Genomic DNA, 24,630 nt, shown 5'->3' with positions numbered 1-24,630 from the left:
ACCTACGACGCCCTGATTGTTGCGGGTAACAGTCTTCCAATTTCTGCCATTCCAGAAATAGGGAGTTCAGCAATCAAGTGATACACAAAGAGTAGGCCTAAGTATAGCGCACGGATTTTGATTTGGTTGATTTTAAATGGGAGTGAAGGATGCAAGAGTGAAGCAAACGTCGCTATGGAGAGGAACGGTCCTCAGACGGGTCGGGTAACTTTCTTTTCTGAGAAGAAGTTGTAGGTATCACTCATGATGCACTCACAATAGCTTCATCATTCTATAAAAAGGGTTGCCTCACTGACTGATTAGTTCGTGATTTAATGGTGCAAAAAAATGGCTTTGTCTTAACATCAGAGGTCATCAGTCCCCTAGAACTTAGAACTACTTAAACCTAACTAACCTAAGGACATCACACACATCCATGCCCGAGGTAGGATTCGAACCTGCGACCGTAGCGGTCGCGCGGTTCCAAACTGAAGCGCCTAGAACCGCTCGGCCACAACGGCCGGCCGTAATTTAATAAAACAGTTAGCAATACTGAATATCATTTTTGTTGCTTCGTCCTAAAAAAAAGTGTTCAACGAAATTTCTTTTTCGTTCTAATGTCTAGTTACGCGCTAAATTTTACAATAGTGAGAGGGAGCGGAGAAAGGGGGAGAGGTGGTACCTAATATCTGATTAAACGCAAGGGCGATGGTCTGAGAAAGGTTGAGACCTACATCTACATCTACATGGTTACTCTGCAATTCACACGTAAGTGCCTAGCAGAGGGTTCATCGAACCATTTTCATACTACTTCTCTACCATTCCACTGTCTAATGGAGCGTGGGAGAAAAGGAACACATCTTTCCCTTCGAGCTCTGGTTTCTCTTATTTTATTATGATGATCATTTCTCCCTACGTAGGTGGGTGTCAATACACAGTTCCAGTGGCTGAAACCGCTACTTTAGCGCCTCTCTGGCGCTAAGGACTGTTTCAACTTAGCACAATGAGCTCCAGTACAACGGAAAACGCCCACTCGGCGAAAATTATTAAGTTCGGAGTCAAGTGTAATTAGGACCACCACAAATTATGGAAAATATCTCTAGACTGGGGAATCATCTACACCGCCCAATCACGTTACTGTGACCAGCGGCTATGTTCGAAGCCAACATGCAATAACCACTCACAGAGGGAACGTGGCAGCACTAGTAGTGGAGGGCACATAAAGAGTGTCGAGGACGCGGAAAACAGTACAGTCGTTATCGTAATACCGAAACGGAACGATTTATCTGGCGTCCAAAAGCTCGTGATCATTGTCTTTCGGGTCAATGGTGTAAGCAATTCCGAAACGTTCGCTGTGGCCAAAGTACGAGCGGCGTTTGAAAAGTCCGTGCAAAAATAAAAAAAAATTACTTACGTGTTTGGGATAAATCTTTTTTATTTTTCGACATAGTCTCCTTTTAGACTTATACACTTCGTCCAACGCTGTTCTAATTTGTTAATCCCTTCCGAATAATAGGAATAGTCCAAGTCAGCAAAATAGCTATTACTTGCTGCAATCACCTCCTCGTTTGAATAAAATGTTTTTCCCGCCAGCCATTTCCGGGCGAGTAGTCCGAGGGAGCCAAGTCTGAAGAATAGGGGGGATGTGAAACGAGTTGGAATCCTATTTCCATTAATTTTGCGACCACATCTGCTGAGATGTGTGCTGGTGCATTGTCGTGATGGAAAAAGACATTTTTGCGGTCCAATCGCCGGAGTATCTCTTGCAGCTCGGTTTTCCAACGGTCCAATAACGATGAATAATATGCACCTGTAATAGCTTTACCCTTTTCCAGACAGTCGATAAGGATTATCTCTTGCGAATCCCACAAGACAGTCCCCATAACCTTTCCGGCCGAAGGAATGGTCTTCGCCTTTTTTGATGCAGATTCTCCCTTGGTAACCCATTGTTTAGATTGTTGTTTGGTCTCAGGAGTATAGTAATGTATCCATGTTTCATCCACAGTGACGAAACGACGCTTAAAGTCCCGAAGATTCTTCCTGAACAGCTGCAAACTATCGTTGCAACACTTCACACGACTCCGTTTTTGGTCTAGCGTGAGCAATCGCGGAACCCATCTTGCGGATAGCTTTCTCATGTCCAAATGTTTATGCAAAATATTATGTACCCGTTCATTCGAGATGCCCACAGCACTTGCAATCTCACGCACCTTAACTCTTCTGTCATCCATCACCATATCATGGATTTTATCAATGATTTCTGGAGTCGTAACCTCCACAGGGCGTCCAGAAAGTTCAGAATCACTTGTGGCCATATGGCCACTCCGAAAATTTTGAAATCATTTATAAACTGTTCTAACCGAATTCTTTTTCGTCTGTTTTTTGACAATCACTCGACTTCCTTGATTCACACGAATGCCAAACACAAAGAAATAGACGAATATGGCTGAAACTTGGTGTGCGTTCTTTCCAAAGATACTACTAACTAAACATGACCTCGATACTCGCCCGTGGTGCCATCTCTCGGACTTCGCACGGACTTTTCAAACGCCCCTGTAAATCAAATCGAGAATCTGTGACCACCTCGATAGGGCTGTTTGCATCATGGATCCTCAACCGAGAAACACAGGGCAGCTGGCCACAGTACTGGAATCAGCATGACTCCACATCCCTGTCGATACCTTCCAGAACCGCACTGAATCTCTTCCCGCGCGCTGCGAAAGGTGCTCATTCAGATTTTTGACAGTGTATGGTACTGAACGCCTGAAAAGATGCACGAATTCAATTTGAAGTTGACTGTGTAAAGGTTTCCAGTTGTTGTTGTGGTCTTCAGTCCTGAGACTGGTTTGATGCAGCTCTCCATGCTACTCTATCCTGTGCAAGCTACTTATCTCCCAGTACGCACTGCAACCTACATCCTTCTGAATCTGCTTAGTGTATTCATCTCTTGGTCTCGCTCTACGATTTTTACCCTCCACGCTACCCTCCAATGCTAAATTTGTGATCCCTTGATGCCTCAGGACATGTCGTACCAACCGATCCCTTCTTCTAGACAAGTTGTGCCACAAACTTCTCTTCTCCCCAATCCTATTCAATACCTCATCATTAGTTATGTGATCTACCCATCTAATCTTCAACATTCTTCTGTAGCACCACATTTCGAAAGCTTCTATTCTCTTCTTGTCCAAATTATTTATTGTCCATGTTTCACTTCCACACATGGCTCACGTGTTCCAACATTTCTACGGAATCCAAACTGATCTTCCCCGAGGTCGGCTTCTACCAGTTTCTCCATTCGTCTGTAAATAATTCGCGTTAGTATTTTGCAACTGTGACTTATTAAACTGATAGTTCGGAAATTTTCGCATCTGTCAACACCTGCTTTCTTTGGGATTGGAATTATTATATTCTTCTTGAAGTCTGAGGGTATTTCGCCTATCTCGTACATCTTGCTCACCAGATGGTAGAGTTTTGTCAGGAGTGGCTCTCCCAAGGCCGTCAGTAGTTTTAATGGAATGTTGTCTACTCCCGGGGCCTTGTTTCGACTCATGTCTTTCAGTGCTCTGTCAAACTCTTCACGCAGTATCGTATCTCCTATTTCATCTCCATCTACATCCTCTACCATTTCCATAATATTGTCCTCAAGTACATTGCCCTTGTATAGACCCTCTATATACTCCTTCCACCTTTCTGGTTTCCCTTCTTTGCTTAGAACTGGGTTTCCATCTGAGCTCTTGATATTCATACAAGTGGCTCTCTTTTCTCCAAAGGTCTCTTTAATTTTCCTGTAGGCTGTATCTATCTTACCCCTAGTGAGATAAGCCTCTACATCCTTACATTTCTCCTCTAGCCATGCCTGCTTAGCCATTTTGCACTTCCTGTCGATCTCATTTTTGAGACGTTTGTATTCCTTTTTGCCTGATTCATTTACTGCATTTTTACATTTTCTCCTTTCATCAATTAAATTCGATTTTCTGTACTCATAAAATCATTGACCGAATTTAAAATTTTTGTCCGAATATAAGCAGTAAGTAAAATAATTCTAGGTTAATATTTGAACACAATAATAATGTTAAAAGTGAAATACAAACAGTCTCGATCGCGTTTTCAGATTTTTATTCGTTAGCAACCAGTTTCGGCCCTTTCCTCATACCATCTTTAGGCTTTTCCCCGCTGCAATACAGTTATAATACATGTCCCGTATGGAAACGGAAATAAAGTCTCATACTTCTTGACAGAGCGTACTAGGCAAGATCCTAATGAAGGTGGTTTGCCGTCGTCTTCCTCCGACCATAATGGGGATGAATGAAGATGAGGAAGACGACACATCAACACCCAGTCATCTCGGGGCAGGTTAAAAGCCCTGACCCCGCCGGAAATCGAACCCGTGACCCCGTGCTCGGCAAGCGAGAACGCTACCGCGAGACCACGAGCTGCGGACATATTCAGTATAGAGGGACGGAAATGTACTAACAACGCCTAAGATACAAGCTACAATGATTAAAAAGTGCGATGTTACACCCATTATGGCTGCTGTGGCGGCAGAGTGACCGAGATCCGTAGAAGTATGTAAGGCACTGCTGAGTAAGGTAGCTGTATTCGAGATTATACACTGTAAGTTCCGCCCGTCGCCTACAGCAGTGCATCATTGACAACCTATCATGCGTGAGATATGCTACATTGATTGGTTTAGTGGAATTTATACGAAAAATAGATACAGAAATAAATACAAAATTTACATACCTAAAATTTTTACGTGTCTAATCCTATTTTAAGTAAAAAGCAAAATGACATGATGGTGTCTGTGGTGGGCCTCGCTACAGTGCAACTACCGATACTGGCACGCCATTACTACAGCAACCAAACACAGATGTCTCTGCTGCAGCGAGTACATAGAAATGCTCCCAGAGGTCAGACTACACACAATAGCGATTACAGAATGGCGCCGGGAGGAAATTTCGGGGGGCAACTAATTCATATTCTTGAAGAAGAAGAAAGAATTTTCACAAAGTGTCTAGCATCTTGCGCGCGTTGGTCTATCGATTATTCATATGATTTTGAAACGAATCGCTGTCTGTCTTGAACATTTTTGAACATATTCCAAGCTGCTTTATTAACGAATCATAAGTTGATTTTTGAATTTGTGCATGTGTACATGATGGCGCTGCCCCGTCACATCTAGAAACAAAAAACTTTCCCGCAGACAAGAAGGGGCGGGGCTATACGAGCTGAGCCGAATAAACCGAACGGGTGAACGCCAATCGCTGTTTGTTTATGTGATTGATTGGAGTGAGAATGATGAGCGTTGTATTAATTATTTACGGAATGCATGGACTCAGGCTATCAGAGTGGAAATAAACGACTAACAGGTAAGGAAGATTACGTACTATCTTCTCGGTGTAGCCAAGAACACAAAATTTTGACAGAAAATTTTTGCCAGATCGTTACACTACTCAAGGGTCGGTTGCATAGGCTCCGGTTAGCAGCCGCGTAAGTTCTATTCTCGCTATAGTGCGGAAAGCGCGTTGTACGAAAACGTAACAACGCCTAACCGGGGAATAGACGCGGCATAACTAAATCGGTGATTCTGTCAGGGTTACTAAGTTAACCAGAGAATAAATTGTGACAATAGCAGGAATACTTACAAAACTAGTGACGACAAGATTGATTGTTAGAACGAGGAGGAGAAGAAATCAAGACGTCACACAAATTATACGGAAGAAAATGACGAGACCAAATTTACAGAAAGATATCGTACTACTACTTTCGCTCTTATGCTTAAGAAACTGAAGCGTATGAATTAAATGTGGCCGGCCGCTGGTGGCCTTGCGGTTCTAGGCGCTACGGTCGCAGGTTCGAATCCTGCCCCGGGCATGGATGTGTGTGATGTCCTTAGGTTAGTTAGGGCTAAGTAGTTCTAAGTTCTAGGGGACTGATGACATGAGATGTTAAGTCCCATAGTGCTCAGAGCCATTTGAACCAATTAAATGTGAAAGTATTTCTTAACATGAGACGTTTGGCATGTAGTAGACCTAATACGCATTTAATATTGGTACTTCTTGAATTATATCCTTTAGTCTTATTTATGTGAATGATGTAGATACAAATGGCCATTTGTACCAAAACAGTCTCGCTTATTTGGCGCATGTTACAACTGCCACAATATTAGAAAGGCCTATTTCGTTTTATGTAGCAGACAGTGACAAAATAGACTTAATTACGTCGGGAAACCACATTACTCTTGGGTACTATTCGTATTAACAGCTTTTTCAGTATTCGACATTTTGATTTTTCATGTAGCAAAACGTTATACGAATTTTGATGAGGTAACAGATTCTTTCGCAGAAATGAACCTAATAACATGTCTTACATTTCCTCGAACACATATGCTTTATATATCAAACTCTTCAGAATGATGTGCGCTACACAATGAGCATGCTTTTGCAATATAGTTTTTTTTTTACCTTCTATCCCTCAAACTCTCGAGGAGAAGGGCGGGAGAGGGACAAAATTTACTCGCATGCTACTGCCACTGCAAGTCTCAAACGCTTGTTAACCCCTAATTAAAATAAATTCTGAAGCGGCGATAACATATTTGCCACTCCTGGAGAAAGTGGCGTCGGAAGTTCTCCACCTACTATGTTTCCCCAGTAGTGATGTTCGAGAATCGTAGGTAGAGGACGTCACTGACAATGGAAATTTTCGTTTGGGCCAGAGACGTGTTCGGATGCCCTTATAGTATAACGCGGCTGTTCGCACTGAGCAGGAAATCCAGGTTCGAATCCCACTGTGGCACAAATTTTTGTTGTCACCTCTATTCATTACTGTTCTGCCTGCCAGAAGATACGAGACAAGGCCTACATGGAAGGGCGCTGGGCTGTCTACAACTCAGGCGTAACACAGTTAGGGTTAGACTACTGGGTGAACGTGCTCAACAACAGCTACAGATATGTTATGCTTCCACCTTACGCCACACATACAGTTCCGGAATCGTCTACTTGGCTGACGTAAATATAGGATGAAACACGGTTCCACTTACAAGGGGACCGTGCCTAACGCCATTACCGATATCGTCGAAATTTATGGTCTATGGCTTGAAATGAGAGAGACAGAGCTGAAAGGCTTCCTATGGTCAAGCGTTTGGATATAAATGAAATTTGGCGCGGGTCACACTAGGCACGAGCGATTTACCTCAGTGCATAAATGACTTACGGGAATGCAGCTGGGCAAAGTCGTTAATAACCGCCGATATTTCGACAGGTGCACACGCTGCAGATTTCAAAGTGTAGCTATAGCAAATAAGCGCTGCCAAAACAATGTTCTGCAGCCGCGCGGAGCGGCCGTGCGGTTTGAGGCGCCATGCACGGATTGCGCGGCGCCTCCCGCCGGAGATTCGAGTCCTCCCTCGGGCATGGCTGTATGTGTTGTTCTTAGCATAAGTTAGGGACCGATGACCTCAGCAGTTTGGTCTCTTACGAATTCACACACATTTGAATGTTCTGCAATGGCGGATTTACTCGACTATTGTAAGCAGGTGTGACGCTTATGCTCAGTACACCTGTCCTCCACCGCCCTGATAGTCTGACCAAAATATGACGTGACACAGCTGCAAAAAAAATACGGTAGACAAACCCGCCTTAAGTAAACCAAAACCGTCCTCTCCGGAACTTCAAAGAGCCCTGATCTTAGTGGTGGTCGAAATATTCCGCAAAATACGACCAACCTTATTCGAAATGCATCCTGCGTAAGGCAGCATAAGGCAGTAGGTCGTAGACTTTGGTGCCATCTCGGTATTATCATCACTCATCCCATGCAAAAGTGGTCGATAGCGCAACGGACGTCTGACCTGTCTTTCACTATAACCATTCTGACGGAAGGTGACTATGTGATGGGCTAACTCTGCTGATAAACGTCCAGGTTCCGAGATGACATGGGTCCTGTGAAATAAGGTACTTCGTATCCCTTCATGTTGAGCCGGATGGTGACGGCTGTCAGCCTGGAAACACAAGTCAATGAGAGTAGGCTGACTGTACGTGGTACGTCCCAGCGTTGCATCCATCGTCCTCCTGACCAACACATCAAGGAAGGGAAGACAGCCATCCTTTTCCACCTCCATCGTCAAACAAATATTCGGGTGGACTGAATGCAGCTGTTCTGAAAAGACGTTCAAACTCTCACTGCTATGAGGTCAGACAGCAATAGTATCGTTAACACATCTGAAACAAAAAAAAAAGCGTACGTTTCAATGTAGCCGATTCCAAGGCACGTTTCTCTCATCTTCCATACGCAAATTGGCAATGATGCCAATGGGCTTCCCATTGCAACTCCATCTGCCTGCTCGAAGTTCTGGAAGTACTGTAACGGATCGTGCAGCCACGTCTTGATCCCTGAGTCAACAGATGGGGATGTTTGCAAAACAACAACCATCTGCACGAACAGTTCGACGACGATTGCAGCAGCATGGACTATCAGCTCGGAGATCATGGCTGCGATTACCCTTGACGCTGCAGCACAGACAGGAGCGCCAGCGATGGTGTACTCAACGACGAACCTGGGTGCACGAATGGCAAAACGTCATTTATTCTGATGAATCCAGGTTCTGTTTACAGCATGATGATGGTCGCATCCGTGTTTGGCGACATCGCAGTGGACGCACATTGGAAGCGTGTATTCGTCATCGCCATACTGGTCTATCACCAGGCGTGATGGAATGGGGTGCCATTGGCTACACGTCTCGGTCACCCCTTGTTCGCATTGACGGCACTTTGAACAGTGGACGTTACATTTCAGATGTGTTACGACCCGTGGGTCTACCTTTCATTCGATCTCTGCGAAAGCCTACACTTCAGCAGTATAATGCACGACCGCATGTTGCAGGTCCTGTACGGGCCTTTCTGGATACAGAAAATGTTCGACTGCTGCTCTGGCCAGCACATTCTCCACATCTCTCCCTAATTGAAAACGTCTGGGCAATGGTGGCCGAGCCGGACGGTGTGGCCGTGCGGTTTAGGCGCTTCAGTCTGGAACCGCGTGACCGCTACGGTCGCAGGTTCGAATCCTGCCTCGGGCGTGGATGTGTGTGATGTCCTTAGGTTAGTTAGGTTTAAGTAGTTCTAAGTTCTAGGGGACTGATGACCACAGATGTTAAGTCCCGTAGTGCTCAGAGCCATTTCAATGGTGGCCGAGCAACTGGCTCGTCACAATACGCCAGTCACTACTCTTGATGAACTGTGGTATCGTGTTGAAGCTGCATGGGCAGCTGTACCTGTACACCCCATCCAAACTCTGTTTGACTCAATGCCCAGGCGTATCAAGGCCGTTATTACGACCAGAGGCGGTTGTTCTGGGTACTGATTTCTCAGGATCTATGCACCCAAATTACTTGAAAATGTAATCACATGTCAGTTCTAGTACAACATATTTGTCCAATGAATACCTGTTTATCATCTGCATTTCTTCTTGGTGTAGCAATTTTAATGGCCAGTAGTGTATTTCAAGGCTTTCATTTGATCCCCCTTGGTATTCATACAGTAATTATGCCCGTAGATCAATGTAGCAGGCGCCTACACGGCGTGACAGTGAAACCCACTTCGGGACCGCGCGGTGGCTTTGTGAGTGGGGCCTTGCAGCGTGCCGCTACGGCGCTATTAGCGTTTTAGAAAGAGGAAAGTTGGCAGCAGTGCGGCGGCCGCCTTCGCCGCGGTGCTGGTGTTCGATTCTCGCCCCCCACGCTCCGTCCCTCCCTGCGGGAGTACCCTTCCGCGTGACGCGGGCCACTTAGTGGGTACTCTGAGCGTCGCTGCGTTGACACATTAGCGACGCGCCCGCTGCCCGGAACACACGGCCGGGCTGCACCCAGACCGCTCCACGGCTGACACGAGCCGTGATTCCACAGTGGTTGCCCAGCGCTATCACACGCACGCACGCAACGAGCTCGCCGACGTCATCCTCGGCTGCAGACCTTTGTTTTTATTTTCCCATTGTCTGCCCCCGGAAGCTGAATCGTCAGCGTGGCGGATTGTCAATCCTGTGGGCACGGGTTCGATTCCCGATTGGGTCGGGGAATTTTCTCCGCCCACGGACTGGGTGTTTTGCTGCCCTCATCGTCATTCTTTCATCCTCATCGACTGCAGGTCGCCGAAGTGGCGCCAAATTGAAAGACCGTCACCCGGCGAACGGTCTGCCCGACGGGGGGCCCTAACCATATGATTAAATTTTTTAAAAATTCCCATTGTCCAACTCGGATCCTTGACCGCGTATACATAGAGCGGCGATCTAGGCCTCCGCCTAGCCGCGTTTATTTTCCACGTTTTTAGTTTTCATACATATATTTTATATACAGGGTGAAAAGTATTTCAACCGACAAACTCTGGGAGGTTGTAGGGGACATCAAAACAAATATTTTTCCCTAATGTCATTTCTTCCTATGAGGAGTCTTAAAACCGCTTTAGGAAGATTTCTCTGGCGGCAAATTAATTAAACCAACAAACACTTTTCCGTTTTTTTATGACCAAGAGACAACACATTAACACAACCCAATTTCAGTTACAGCAGATTTTCAAAAATGCCTCCATCGACACGTAAACAAAGGTTACACCGTCGAATCATGTTCTGTCTGACACGGGCAAAAACCGCGCGAGTATCCTGAATTGTTTCTGCTGCTGCTACTATCCGGGCAACCATATCCTCTTCTGATGCAACAGGGGTAGCGTAAACAAGGCTGCGCATCTCTCCCCACACAAAAAAGTCCAGAGGGGATACATCTGGGGATCGAGCAGGCCATGGTACAGGACCACCTCTGCCAATCCACGTTTCTGGGAACCGTCGATCCAGGAATCGACGCACACGACGAATGAAATGTGCCGGCGCCCCGTCATGTTGGAACCACATGCGTTGTCTTGTAGGGAGCAGGACGTCTTCCAGCAATTCTGGCAATGCACTGGCGAGAAAATTGTAACAGTGCCTGCCATTTAATGGCCTAGGTAGCAGATACGGCCCAATTAAACAGTCCCCAACAACACCGACCCACACATTAACGAAGAATCGCACTTGATGAGCGCTAGTAACTGTGGCATGTGGGTTATCCTCACTCCAAGCATGCTAATTGTGCATATTGAAGACTCCATCAAGCCCGAACGTTGCTTCATCGGTAAACAACACAGAGGATGGAAATGTCGCATACATTTCACACTGTTCCAGGTACCACTGGTTCCAGGTTGTGGACACTCTGTAAGTGAAATAAAAGTAAAAACTACTCTAGAAGGACTGTTCTTACATTCGTCCGATTCGTCCCCATGTTACGTGCAATTGCACGAGTGCTGATTGAAGGATCCCGCTCCACATGCTGCAAGACAGCTTCCTCAAATTACAGCGTTCTTACCGTGCGACGGCGTCCCTGTCCAGGTAACCTGCTAAATAACCCGGTCTCACGCACACGTTGGTACACAGCAGCAAAGGTCGTATGGTGCGGGATACGGCGATTAGGATATTGTTGTTGATAAACCCGCTGTGCAGCTCGTCCATTGTGGTGCGCTACGCAGTACGCACCAACCGTATCAGTGTACTCACTCCAGGCGTATCGCTCCATTAGTAAACAAAGACAATGCACTATTACACTGGTGGACAGCAGTTGCCTACAACTGAAGATAGTAATACGGCCTCTAACAACTGAAGATCGTAATACGGCCTCTAACAACTGAAGAGTATAATACGGCCTCCACTGGTTTAAATAATCCTCATAGGAAAAATTGACATTAGGAAAAAATATTTGTTTTGATGTCCCCTACAACCTCCCAGAGTTTGTCGATTTAAATACTTTTCACCCTGTACATTTGGAAAGTGTGAATGTGAAGAAGGTAGACACAAAACGTAATGACACAATGCGCTGCATTACTGGTTCCATCAAATCAACCCCATGCCACTGGTTATCTGCACTGAGGCACATCCCTCCACCTCATTTAAGGCGGAAACAAGCTCTACTGAGGGAGGCCAAGGAAATCTTTGCATCACCCTCTCTACCACTGCACTACGAATTCTGTCATCCGCCACAGCAACGATTGCGATCAAGAAGACAGGCAAGTGTTACTGCAGGACAACTCATCGCGGATGGTTTTGATCTAAATGAAAGCTGGAAGCATGAATGGTCCACAAAACATGGGGAACAAGAGCCCATCACCTTGATCCCACAAAGAAGCCAAAAGGTTTTGACCTACCGAGGAACCTTTGGTGCCGCTTCAACAGGTTAAAGACTGGACACGGTTGTTGTAGGTACTTCAGGCACAAATGGGACTGGATCAGTTCACCAATGTGTGAATGTAATCAAGAAGAGCAGACAGTTGAACATTTAGTCCAACGCTGTCCACTTCATTCATACCCTGGAATTCCCGATGACTTGTTCACTCTCATGCCCAGCTTAATTAAATGGCTGAAAAACACGGACTTTAAGGTTTAATCTTGTCTAATATCATATCTATATTGTATAAAATCATTTGCCTTATATCAACTGTATATTGTATAAAATCACCATACGATTAAATAAATAAATATACATTTTTTTCATACATTTATTTTTTCATATATACATTTTTTGCTGTCCTCTATTTTCGGTCATCAGGCTTCTGACTAGTTTCATGCGGCCCAACATGAATTCGTCCTCGGTCCCAACCTCTTCATCTAAGAGGATCACTTGAACCCAACGTTCTTAATTATTATTATTATTATTATTATTATTATTATTATTATTATTATTTGAAATCTTATGGGACTTAACTGCTAAGGCCATCAGTCCCTAAGCTTACACACTACGTAACCTAAATTATCCTAAGGACAAACACACACATCCATGCCCGAGGGAGGACTCGAACCTCCGCCGGGACCAGCCGCACAGTCCATGACTGCAGCACCTTAGCCGGCCGGTGTGGCCGAGCGGTTCTCGGCGCTTCAGTCTGGAACCGCGCGACTGCTACGGTCGCAGGTTCGAATCCTGCCTCGGGCATGGATGTGTGTGATGTCCTTAGGTTAGTTAGGTTTAAGTAGTTCTAAGTTCTAGGGGACTGATGATCTCAGATGTTAAGTCCCATAGTGCTCAGAGCCATTTGAACCATTTTTTTTGCAGCACCTTAGACCGCTCGGCTAATCCCGCGCGGCGTTCTTAATTATTTGTTGGATATATGCTAATCTCTTTGTAACCTCTACAGCTCCCTCGAATACCGTGGAAATTATTACTCGACTGCCTGTTATCTGCTTTGTTCTGGTGAGTGACTGGTTGGTAGGCTGATTTGGGTGAGGGACCAAACAGCGAGGTTATCAGTCACATCGGATTAGGGAAGGAAGTCGGCGATGCCATTTCAAAGGAACCACCCCAGAGTTTGCCAGAACCGATTTACGGAAATCATGGAAAACGTAAATCATGATGGCTGGACCCGGGTTCGAACCGTTGTCCTCCCCAATGCGAGTCGAGTGTGCTAACTACTGCGCCACCTCGCTCGGTATGATGAGTGATGGTGAGTAAACAAGCTACAGTACGAGCAGTGATGTGCACCCAGTTCTCCCCCCTCCAAAGCAGCCCCACGCACGATGCGTCGGCAAGTGCAATGCGGGGCCAACGAGAGATACGGGCCCTGCAACGGACCTGTGACGTCACATTAGTAGGCTTCTTCGCCACACTTCACGAACACCCGGCTCCGTGCAAGGTCCACGGGAAATCAACATTAATTAAAAGAGGTACCCACTAAAAGTCTTAACTTTGTTGTGTGCTATCGAGAAATCACATGCAGCTACATACGCAATCGAGGACTATTGAACTTGTCTGAAACAGTTACTCACTCCCCACGGGAGACGGCTACTGGCACTCATAAAACCTGTAGTGCCACGTGATGTACGCGCCGCAGTCTGTCTTTCTCGTGGGTCTCGGTACAACGTGGCTGCCGAACAGCGCGTATAGATGGGCATAAGCAGGAGGACGCGTCTCTGCAGCGTGCTATTGAAGTAGCACTCTGTCTTCAGGCCACGAGTGGCCTACAGGGACCATCCGACCGCCGTGTCATCCCCAGTGGAGGATGCGGATAGGAGGGGCGTGGGGTCAGCACACCGCTATCCCGGTCGTAAGATGGTATTCTTGACCGAAGCCGCTACTATTCGGTCGAGTAGCTCCTAAATTGATATCACGAGGCTGAGTGCACCCCGAAAAATGGCAACATCGCATGGCGGCCTGGGTGGTCACCCATCTAAGTGCCGACCACGCCCGACAGCGCTTAAATTTGGTGATCTCACGGAAACCGGTGTATCCACTGCGGAAAGGCCGTTGCCATTGAAGTAGCTATACACTATATATCGTGTACATTATGCAACAAACAGTGAGGAAGTACCGATTAACACACACAAAACATTGTACAAGCATTCTATTCATTACTTTGAATCGAATCACGTAGCACATATCAACCAATAAAAGCATGATAAAAGATCGAAACTCAAACAGTAAATATTTTTTTTCTAATTCGCGTAACGTTCTTCAAATCAATAAGTATCTTCTACTACACACTTTGTAAAGTAGCCTATTTCCTTCCTTACTGTTCGAGATATATCCAAACCCAATTTCATCGCACTCGATTCAGCGGGTTAGTCGTGGAAACTAAACAGACGGAGCTACTTGCGGATTTCATTTTTAGTATGTATAAAACTTTCAATTAAGATATCTAATTTTTGTAATCCGTAAATAAAGCCCATACGGTGCCCCAAGCTACGCTCAAGTTAAAATCAGACCTTTAGCTGCTTACAGGCGTTGGTAAATATCATCAGGAACAGTTGAAAAATGTGTTCCCGGACCAGGACTCGAACGCGGAATCTCCTTCTTACATGGCAGACGCTCTATCCGACTATTTTCTATCTCATTTTGCATTTAAAGCGAACAGCCAACCAATATAAATTCTATATGAAGATGGTTCCAGTTCTTTCGGACATTTCTGAAAGAACAGATACTATCTTCATATAAATACGGATTATCGGCCAATGATGTTCTTCAGTGCGGATGCACTCAGATTGCCCGAACTCTTACGGGAATCGGTAGATTGACTACAGCGAGTAATGAGTATGGTGGCCAGGGGCGCTACAAATGTATTGTGTGGACAGAAAGTTGGAAAGTGTGGGTCTCACAGGGAGCGTGCCAGTGATAAGTCCCTGCAGTCGCACTGTTCTCTGTGCCCTCGGTGGCTCAATCGGATAGAGCGTCTGCCATGTAAGCATGAGGTCCCGGGTTCGAGTCCCGGTCGGGGACACACTTTTCAACTGTCCCCGTTGATATTTACCAACGTCTGTAAGCTGCTAAAGGTCTGATTTCGTTGTAATTTCGTTCTTCGAGAGCTGCAAAATCACCAATGGTATCTGTACTGATACCAGCTTCATATAATCATAAAATGTTTCGCAGAGCGACTTAGCTTCTTGCAAGAGAGGCGCTCTGCATCGCGGTGTAGCTTGCTCGCCAGGTTTCGAGAGGGTGCGTTTCTGGATGAGGTATCTAATATATTGCTTCCCCCTACTTATACCTCCCGAGGAGATCACGAATGTAAAATTAGAGAGATTAGAGCGCGCACGGAGGCTTTCAGACAGTCGTTCTTCCCGCGAACCATACGCGACTGGAACAGGAAAGGGAGGTAATGACAGTGGCACGTAAAGTGCCCTCCGCCACACACCGTTTGGTGGCTTGCGGAGTATCAATGTAGATGTAGATGTAGACCACAAGTAGGTTACAAATGCAAGGTATAAATCAAACTGCAGCCAACAGTCGGCACACGGCGCTGAATGTTAAATGCAACTTGCAACTTGTAGTTGTGACTGAAATTCCAGCCAGATTCCGTAACGTAATTATTGTGGTATCTGCGACTTCTCAATAACTGTGATCTGTAACAGATACGCGATTTCTTGCCCATCCCTTCTGAGGGGATAGGAAAGCAGACTAGCCGTCTGGGGCTCCACGCCGGCCGAAGTGGCCGTGCGGTTAAAGGCGCTGCAGTCTGGAACCGCAAGACCGCGACGGTCGCAGGTTCGAATCCTGCCTCGGGCATGGATGTGTGTGATGTCCTTAGGTTAGTTAGGTTTAACTAGTTCTAAGTTCTAGGGGACTAATGACCTCAGCAGTTGAGTCCCATAGTGCTCAGAGCCATTTGAACCATTTTTTTGGGGCTCCACAACCCCGTGGTCAGGCGTGGCTGTGGGAAGCCGTGACCAGACGCGACTGGCTCGTTAGGCAACCAACGCAACAGTTCCGTAGGGCAGGAAGCAGATCTCCCCACACATGGTGTTCCGATCTACATCTACGTCTACGCTGCAAGCCATCCTGCGCTGTGTGGAGGACGGAACATTATAAACCGCTTTCACACTTCTGCTCTTTATTCTTCCAGTCGACAATGTCCCATACTCACGATCTGTTCCTCAGATATATGAATGAGGAAGCAATGTAGTGGTTCCCTTTCGGAATTCCCACTCTCTAGGAGAAACCCTAATAGTAATGTTCGAAAATTATAGGCACAGAACATCAGTCACAATGAAAGGTGTATTAGGGCAGGAGGCGTGCTCGAATAGCCTAATGCTATATGGTAACAAGACTGTCCGCATTGAGTGGGAAATCCAGGTTCGAATCCCAGTGTGGCACAAATTTTTGCTGTCACGACTTACTCATTACTGCTCTGTCTTCCAGATCATATGGGACACAGCCTGTCTAGAAGAGCACAGGGCTGTTTGAGACTCAAGCGTAACGTAGTCTGATCACTTTTGAATGGAAATGTTCCACGATCTCACTGTGGCGGGTGTTCGATTTTCAACTCACTGCCCGTTGTCGTTTGTCCAATCTCTGTGTGCGGCGGTTACGCCAGTACTGTCACGGTAGCGGCGGGCGGCACACGGTGCGGGGGCGTGGTTGGCGGAAGACGAGGGCGGCGTCCAGACGGAGACTTGGCACCGCCGCGGCGCGCCACCCCCGAATCGAACCGTCTCGCCGGCGCCCAGACGCCGGAGGGTGCGGGGGACGGCTGGGGCACACGAGCCGCGGTCCGCCGTGTGGCGTGGCGTGGCGTGGCGTGCTGTGCCGGCTGGCGCAGCGGCGGCGGGTCAGGGGTTCAGCGGGGAGGCAACAAGTAGCCGAGCCCGGCCGGCAGGCGGAAGTGCCGGCCACCCAGCCAGGCAGCCGACTAGTCGCGGAATCGGAAAGCGCGTGATGATTCCGTTCCAGCATGTACCACGTGATCAAAAAGTCAGTATAAATTTGAAAACTTAATAAACCAAGGAATAATGTAGACAGAGAGGTAAAACTTCACACACATGCTTGGAATGACATGGGGTTTTATTAGAACCAAAAAGAGCACCCCATATTGCTAGACTTGTGAAAGATCTCTTGCGCGTGTCGTTTGGTGAAGATCGTGTGCTCAGCCGCCACTTCCGTCATGCTTGGCCTCCCAGGTCCCCAGACCTCAGTCCGTGCTATTATTGGCTTTGGGGTTACCTGAAGTCCCTTGTGTATCGTCATCGACCGACATCTCTAGGGATGCTGAAAGACAACAGCCGACGCCTGACATGCTATACAGTGCTTATCACAACATTATTCCTCGACTGGAAAGGCAAACCTACGTTCCTAGCATTTGTAGACTTAGAAAAAACTTTTGACAATGTTGACTGGAATACCCTCTTTCAAATTCTGAAGGTGGCAGGGGTAAAATACAGGGAGCGAAAGCCTATTTACAATTTGTACATAATTAGATGGTAGTTATATGAGTCGAGGGGCATGAAAGGGAACCAGTGGTTGGGAAGGGAGTGAGACAGGGTTGTAGCCTCTCCCCGATTTTATTCAATCTGTATATTGAGCAAGCAGTAAAAGAAACAAAAGAAAAATTCGGAGTAGGTATTAAAATCCATGGAGAAGAAATAAAAACTTTGAGGTTCGCCGATGACATTGTAATTCTGTCAGAGACAGCAAAGGACTTGGAAGAGCAGTTCAACGGAATGGACACTGTCTTGAAAGGAGGGTATAAGATGAACATCAACAAAAGCAAAACTAGGATAATGGAATGTAGTCGAATTAAGTCGGGTGATGCTGAGGGAATTAGATTAGGAAATGAGACACTTAAAGTAGGAGTTTTGCTATTTGGGGAGCAAAATAACTGATGATGGTCGAAGTAGAGAGGATTTAAAATGTAGACTGGCAATGGCAAGGAAAGCGTGTCTGAAGAAGAGAAATTTGTTAACATCGAGTATAGATTTAAATGTCAGGAAGTCGTTTCTGAAAGTATTTGTATGGAGTGTAGCCATGTATGGAAGTGAAACGTGGACGATAAATAGTTTGGACAAGAAGAGAATAGAAGCTTTCGAAATGTGGTGCTACAGAAGAATGCTCAGTATTAGATGGGTAGATCACATAACTAATGACGAGGTATTGAATAGAATTGGGGAGAAGAGGAGTTTGTGGCACAACTTGACTAGAAGAAGGGATCGGTTCGTAGGACATGTTCTGAGGCATCACGGGATCACCAATTTAGTACTTGAGGGCAGCGTGGAGGGTAAAAATCGTAGAGGAAGACCAAGAGATGGATACACAAAGCAGATTCAGAAGGATGTACGCTGCAGTAGGTACTGGGAGATGAAGAAGCTTGCACAGGCTAGAGTAGCATTTAGAGCTGCATCAAACCAGTCTCAGGACTGAAGACCACAACAACAACAGCAGCTATTGTTGAGGAATGATGGTGGACATATTGAGCATTTCCTGTAAAGAACATCATCTTTGCTTTGTCTTACATTGTTATGCTAATTATTGCTATTCTGATGAGATGAAGCGCCATCTGTCGGACATTTTTTGAACGTTCGTATTTTTTCGGTTCTAATAAAACCCAATGTCATTCCAAGCATGTGTGTCAATTTGTACCTCTCTATCTACATTATTCCGTAATTTATTCAGTTTTCAAAATTATACTCACTTTTTGATCACCCCGTATATACTCTGTAAACTCAAGAGCGAGCAGCGCTTTTGGTGGGGGAAGTGGCCTTTCCCGGAAGAACTCTGCCACCGGCCTACAGGGCCACCCAAAATCTGTTGCCTGTTACCTGTCTAGCGGTGTAGATCGGCGTGCAGTGATATACGTCGTTTCTGTTCGTAGGATCTTAGTTGCTAGTGTCAGTGAGTTAACTTCGTGTAGTTACTGATATACTTCGATATCCGGAAGTGATGGATAATAGTCTAGCATTGCAAGAAAATGTGCAGAATACGAAGAAGAGGAGGTATTTGCGGAGTAACGAGCGTTCGATCGCCTCTAACGTTATTACAGAGTGTATTAAAGAGGCGACGCAAAAAGAACTGTTGGCTAATACTACTACCAGTCCCAATCAACCAATCAAAGAGCTGCAATTTATGCAAACGTCAGCCTCGGTCAATAGGACGCATAAGGAAGGAACGCAAAAATAAGCTACATGGTTTACTGGAATCGCCGCGAAGGAAAACCGATAATTTGGGGGGAAACCCACCATTATAGACAGTTTTAAAATCACGTAAAACCTTTGATGCTATCTCAGTCACTATTCAGCTGATTCTAAGACATAGTGCTTAAAACATGTGCGCAATAGCTATTCTGAACACTGGTGAAATTTCCTTCGAAACATGTACACCGATTCTGGACTTCCAAGCAAAAAGCTTGACATACGAGGAACGTTCGCATATTAATTTTTATTTTTTGGTAAGAACTTTATTTGTTAACCTACAGCAATGTTATCCTCTTCAAAATATACCCCATTACATACTATACACTTATGCCAGTGCTTTTTCCAATTCCCGAAACACTTTACGAACTGTTTCTTCAGGATAGTTTATAGGTCTCTCAACTCTGCATTTTTAATCTCATCCATGCTTGTAAAACCGCTGTCCTTAAAGGCCTGCTTTGAAATGTTTATACCACTTTTCTGCGCTTGGTTTACCCATAACGGGCTCACCAAAAGCAATATTAAACATTTTAAAAAGTTTCATACACTTTATTCGATTCTTGTAACAAAATTTAACACAGATTCTCTACTTTACTATTATACAAAACAGATAAACGTTGACGCTACCAAAACACATGTAACTTTTCTGACAGCTGACAACAGAGTAAATAATATGGATAACATTGTACACATACTTTTGAGGCATCTTCATGAAGACAGTGACAAAAATGTACTGCAAATCTTATACAACACATGAAACTATAAATTTCCCCTTACTTTTTAAACACTCTTCGTGTTGCGAGAATTGTTATGTTTCATTGCAGTCCTTCAAAGAAAACTTCTTCCTTTTATTAGGAACACAAAGTAAGAACAAGCCTTAAATTCTACAGGCCGATTTCATTATATGGGGTTCGTTTTACGAACAGCAATAGAGGAACATACACACACGAACAGGCATTTGGTTCTATGTTTATAGTAAAATCCTGACTTCCGTTCTTATTTTAATATTATTTACTCTATAATGTTGTGTTTCGGAAGAAGCTATCGTTTTTTTTGTATTCCTTATGGCCTTAATGCATTTGTATAAAAATACACGCAGCCGATATGTATCTATCTGTACACGGCGTCGCCACAGATTTGAAGGGCGCACCGCGATAGGGCCGTTACTGTGTCGTGAAACAGCCTGTGGAAGCGCCCTGTGACGGACCTGGGTTGGCAGAGGGGCACGCGCTCGCTCCCTCTTCAGTTTACTGACAGACTATACCACAAGATAAAAAAAAGACGCACTGCGAACGAATTATCCGAATGGGATGGAAATCTGTAGATTTTACGTTAATGTACAGCCAAACAGCTGATTACAGTTGCAGGAAAATTGGATGATTTATTCAAGAGAAAGACCTTCAGAAACTGAGTAACTCAACAACGCGATGGACCACCTCCGGTCATCAGACTTCTGACTGGTTTGGTGCAGCCCGCCACGAATTCCTCTCCTGCGCCAACCTCTTCATCTCAGAGTCCCACTTGCAACCTTCGTCCTCAATTATTTGCTGGACGTATTCCAGTCTCTGTCTTCCGCTACAGTTTTTGCCTTCTACAGTTTCCTCTAGTACCATGGAAGTCAACGTCCTATCATCCTGCCCCTTCTCCCTGCCGGCCGCTGTGGCCGAGCGGTTCTAGGCGCTTCAGCCGGGAACCGCGCGACTGCTACGGTTGTAGGTTCGAATCCTGCCTTGCGCATGGATGTGTGTGATGTCCGTAGGTTACTTAGGTTTAAGTAGTTCTAAGTTCTAGGGGACTGATGACCTCAGATGTTAAGTCCCATAGTGCTCTGAGCCATTTGAACCAACCTGTCAGTGTTTTCCACATATTCTTTTCCTGACTGTTGCTTATGCAAGCAGTTATTCGGCTTCGGATTGAACTGATAGAGTTGTTTTATGGCCTGCTAACAGGTATGGTGCCAAATTCTGACCAATTAACGGCTTGGATCATCAAAATGCCGAGTGATTAGAAGGTCCCGCCCATAGAGTTCCAAACGTTGTCAATTGGATAGAGATCAGGCGACCTTGCTGATCATGGTAGAATTTGGCAGGCACGAAGACAACCAGTAAAAAATCTCGCTGTGTGCGAGCAGACATTATCTAGCTGAAAGGTAACCTCAGGGTGGCTTGCCATGAAGGGCAACAAGACGGAGAATACAATATTGTCGACGTATTGTTCAATCTGTACATGGAGGAAGCAATGATGGAAATAAAGGTTCAGGAGTGGAATTAAAATTCAAGGTGAAAGGATATTAGTGACAGGATTCGCTGATGACATTGCTATCCTGAGTGAAAGTGAAGAAGAATTGCATGATCTGCTGAACGGAATGAACAGTCTAATGAGTACAGACTATGGATTGAGAGTAAATCGAAGAAAGACGATGGTAATGAGAAATAGAAAAATGAGAACAGCGAGAAACTTAACATCAGGATTGACGGTCACGAAGTAGATGAAGTTAAGGAATTCTGCTACCTACGTAGTAAAATAACCAATGACGGACGGAGCAAGGAGGACATCAAAAGCAGACTAGCAATGGCAAAAAGGGCATTCCTGGGCAAGAGGAGTCTACTAGTATCAAATATCGGTCTTAATTTGAGGAAGAAATTTCTGAGAATGTACGTCTGGGGCACTGCACTGTATGGTAGTGAAACATGGACTGTGGGAACATCGGAACAGAAGAGAATCGAAGCATTTGAGATGTGGTGCTACAGGCGAATGTTGAAATTTAGGTGGACTGATAAGGTAAGGAATGGGGAAGTTCTGCGCAGAATCGGAGAGGATAGGAACATGTGGAAAACAATGATAAGGAGAAGTGACAGGATGGTAGGACATATCTGAAGACATGAGGGAATGACTTCCATGGTACTACAGGGAGCTGTAGAGGGCAAAAACTGTAGAGGAAGACAGAGATTGGAATACGTCAAGCAAATAATTGAGGACGTAGGTTGCAAGTGCTACTCTGAGGTGAAGAGGTTAGCACAGAAGAGGAATTCATGGCGGGCCGGATCAAACCAGTCAGAAGACTGATGGACGGGGGAGGGGGGGGGGGGGGGGGCAGAACAAGCAGCTCAGACCATTACTCCTGGATGATGGTGTCGCACCGCTATCTGGAGCTTCTCCAGACACGTCTTCCCACTGTAACCTCACTGACTGGATGAGAATTGTCTTCAATGATGGTTTCCGCTCGGCATTTTGCCACAATGACCAGATAAGGCGTCCCGCACACTGGTGGGGTAGCGACCCGACTGTCGTCTCGTGTACAGCCGAAGACAAGGAGTTACAGTCTGTGGTGCCACTTCATCTCATAGCAGAACCCTTTCGGTTGTTGTCCACGGCACCGTTACAACACGGCAGTACGTCGACGATATTCTACGTCGCGTTTTGTTGCCCTTCACGGTAAGATAACCTGGACTTACGAGGGTCACTTCAAAAGAAATGCACACTATTTTTCTAAAAATACAGTTTTCATTCTGCATGTGTGAAAGTATTACGGTGTGTAGATACACCCTTCCAGCTTGTTTTCAAACTTAGTTCAACATGTGGCGCCGTCACAGCATGTCTTCAAGATGGCTGCTACACTTGACGTTTGTCAGAAGCAACGTGCTGTCACAGAACTCCTGTGCTGTGAAAACGAGACAGTGGGAAACATCCACAAGAGGTTGAAAAAGGTGTACGGAGATGCTCCTGTCGATCGCACTACAGTTAGTCGGTGGGCAAGCAGGTTACGTGATGAAAGCGGGCACTGCAATATTGAGGATTGTCCTCAGAGTGGCACGCTTCAGACTAAACACATTCCAGACAATGTGCAGAGAGTTAACGAATTGTGACTGCTGACAGACGCATCACGGTGAACGAATTGTCACGCTACGTTGGGATAGAGGAAGGAAGTGTTTGCAGAATACTGAAAGTGTTGGCGTAAAAAAAGGTTTGTGCCAGATGGGTTCACAGCATGTTGCCAGTGGCTCACAAAGAACAAGAAAAACGTATATTTCTTGGAAGAATTGTGACAGGCGATGAAACATGGCTCCATCATTTTACGCCAGAGACGAAGAGGCAATCAATGGAGTGGCATCATGCAAATTCACCCAACAAAAACAAAAAAAATTCAAAACCACACCTTCTGCTGGAATAGGTATCGCTACGGTATTTTTCGATTCCGAAGGACTCTTGCTTGTGAACATCATGCCAAATGGAACCACCGTAAATTCTGATGCACATGTGACGACACTGAAGAACAAGCTCGACTGAGTCGTGTTCGACCACATCGGCAAAATCAGGATGTTTTGCTGTTGCACGACAATGCACGACCACATGTCAGTCAAAAAAACCATGGAAGCGATCACAAAACTCGGATGGACAACACTGAAACACCCGCATTACAGTCCTGACCTGGCTCCACGTGACTATCATCTCTTTGGGAAACTGAAAGACTTTCTTTGTGGAACAAGGTTTGAAGATGATGACCCCCTTGTGCACGCTGCCAAACAGTGACTCCAGCAGGTTGGTCCAGAATTTTACCGTGCGGGTATACAGGCGCTGGTTCCAAAATGGCGTAAGGCAGTTGAGAGGGATGGAAATTATGTGAAGAAATGAAAATATTGTTCCTAATGGATGTATCTACACACTGTAAAACTTTCAAACATGTAGAATAAAAGATGGATTTTAAAAAATAGTGTGCATTTCTTTTGGAGTGACCCTCGTACATTTCAGCATGATAATGCCCGCTCGGACAAGACGACTGTATTCCTCCTTGCCAAACCGTTCTGTCATCAGCAAGGCCGCTGCAGTATTGTAAACGGCCCTCCAAGAATTCTGGTTTTGACGATTTAACGCAAAAATTGGACAGAATCTAGCACGATATCCTTCAGCGGGACATCGAACAACTCTGACAATCAGTGGCAGGCCCAATAACTGCTTGCATAAGGGCAAGAGGTTGGCCAATGAGTTACTAACTTGCTCAACTTGTGGAGCTCTTTCTCCTGAATAAATGATCCAGTTTTTGTTTATAGAGTCTATGTACTGAGAGGCCAGTGTCAGAATTCCCGGACACCTGAACAGGCGCGTTCTGCCCTCCGCTTCCCGGACGCAGGAAAAGTCAATGCCGCCGAAATTCACTGTCGGTTGTGCTGTGTGAGGGGACGGCGTTATGACTGATGATGA

At 45.6% G+C, this 24,630-nt stretch overlaps 1 protein-coding gene and 1 non-coding gene across 2 annotated transcripts in view; one reads left to right on the top strand and one right to left on the bottom strand.

Moving 5' to 3' along the window:
* Positions 1-24,630, bottom strand: part of LOC124716995 (RAC serine/threonine-protein kinase) — a 694,752-nt gene that overhangs the window by 163,095 nt on the left and 507,027 nt on the right. The gene's annotated exons all lie outside the window — the stretch shown is intronic.
* Positions 15,176-15,251, top strand: Trnat-ugu. Its single transcript has one exon. It is a non-coding gene; the product is annotated as a tRNA-Thr (tRNA).

Source organism: Schistocerca piceifrons, chromosome 9 (assembly GCF_021461385.2).
Source record: "Schistocerca piceifrons isolate TAMUIC-IGC-003096 chromosome 9, iqSchPice1.1, whole genome shotgun sequence".
NCBI lineage: Eukaryota > Metazoa > Arthropoda > Insecta > Orthoptera > Acrididae > Schistocerca > Schistocerca piceifrons.
Note: the sequence above shows the minus strand (reverse complement) of the source record. Positions and strands in the feature narration are given on the sequence as shown.